Genomic DNA, 925 nt, shown 5'->3' with positions numbered 1-925 from the left:
CCCCCCCGGCCGTGGGGACCCCTCACGTCTGCAGAGGTCCCACCGGCTGCGATGCTGCAGGCTTCAAAGCACAGCCACGATGGACGAGGGTGAGCCTGGCCCCGCTGCCTCTCCCCGCTGCGGTCGGTTTGGGTGCAGCCCAGGACAGGCACAGAGCAGACCCTGTGTGCTCCGATCTGCCGCCCAAGGAAAGAAAACATTCCTGGGATACACCCCGCGCCCAGGGAAGTGCCTGGAGGCAGCAGGGAGCTGCCGCCGCAGCAGGGCTGGGAGTGGGACCTGGGCTGCTCCTCGATGCCCCACCACTCCGGGGGGCTTGGTGGGACCTGGCCCTGGGTGCCCATGGTGCTGACACGGCCACGCTGGGCACCAGGAGGGGGACAGACACGGCACAGGGGGGCCGCAGCCCACGGGCAGGCAGGAGCAGCGGTTAGGACAAGAAATTATGGGTTTAGGTTGCCCAGAGGGAGATGGGAGTGCAGGAGAGCCACGCTACCGGCGTGGAGAGCAAAGCACCGCGCCGTGCCGCAGGCACTGCCGTGCCCTGCCTGCCAGGTCCCTCGGGGCAGGCAGCGCTGGCAGGGGCATGGACGGGCAGGGCAGGCAGGTGAGTGGCCCCGGGTTGTCCCCCAGTCCTGCTTTCCACGAAAACGCACCCGTGAAACACATCAGCGTCAAGGCTCAGCCCAGCTCCTGCTTCTGGGGAGCTCAACCCTCCCTGCGGGTCCCAGGACAGAAAAAGCAGCCGGGAAACGTATCATTTTCTGCTGGGCTGCAGCTTTGTACAACAAGCCATAATGGCAGGCTGGCCCCTCCTGGGGCGGGCAGGGATCTCTGCCGGATAACGTGCTTCTAATTAGGCAGCGCGTCCCTCAGCTGCCCATGGCAGTCCTATGGTGAGGGGCCCCCTGGCGCACAGTGGCAC

At 66.6% G+C, this 925-nt stretch overlaps 1 protein-coding gene across 1 annotated transcript in view; it reads right to left on the bottom strand.

Moving 5' to 3' along the window:
• The window catches only part of TRPV4 (transient receptor potential cation channel subfamily V member 4), a 10,650-nt gene that overhangs the window by 8,778 nt on the left and 947 nt on the right, over positions 1 to 925 (bottom strand).

This window comes from Egretta garzetta, unplaced genomic scaffold (genome assembly GCF_000687185.1).
Source record: "Egretta garzetta isolate BGI_Z169 unplaced genomic scaffold, ASM68718v1 scaffold390, whole genome shotgun sequence".
NCBI classification, from domain to species: Eukaryota; Metazoa; Chordata; class Aves; order Pelecaniformes; family Ardeidae; genus Egretta; species Egretta garzetta.
This window is presented reverse-complemented; position numbering and strand designations above follow the sequence as displayed.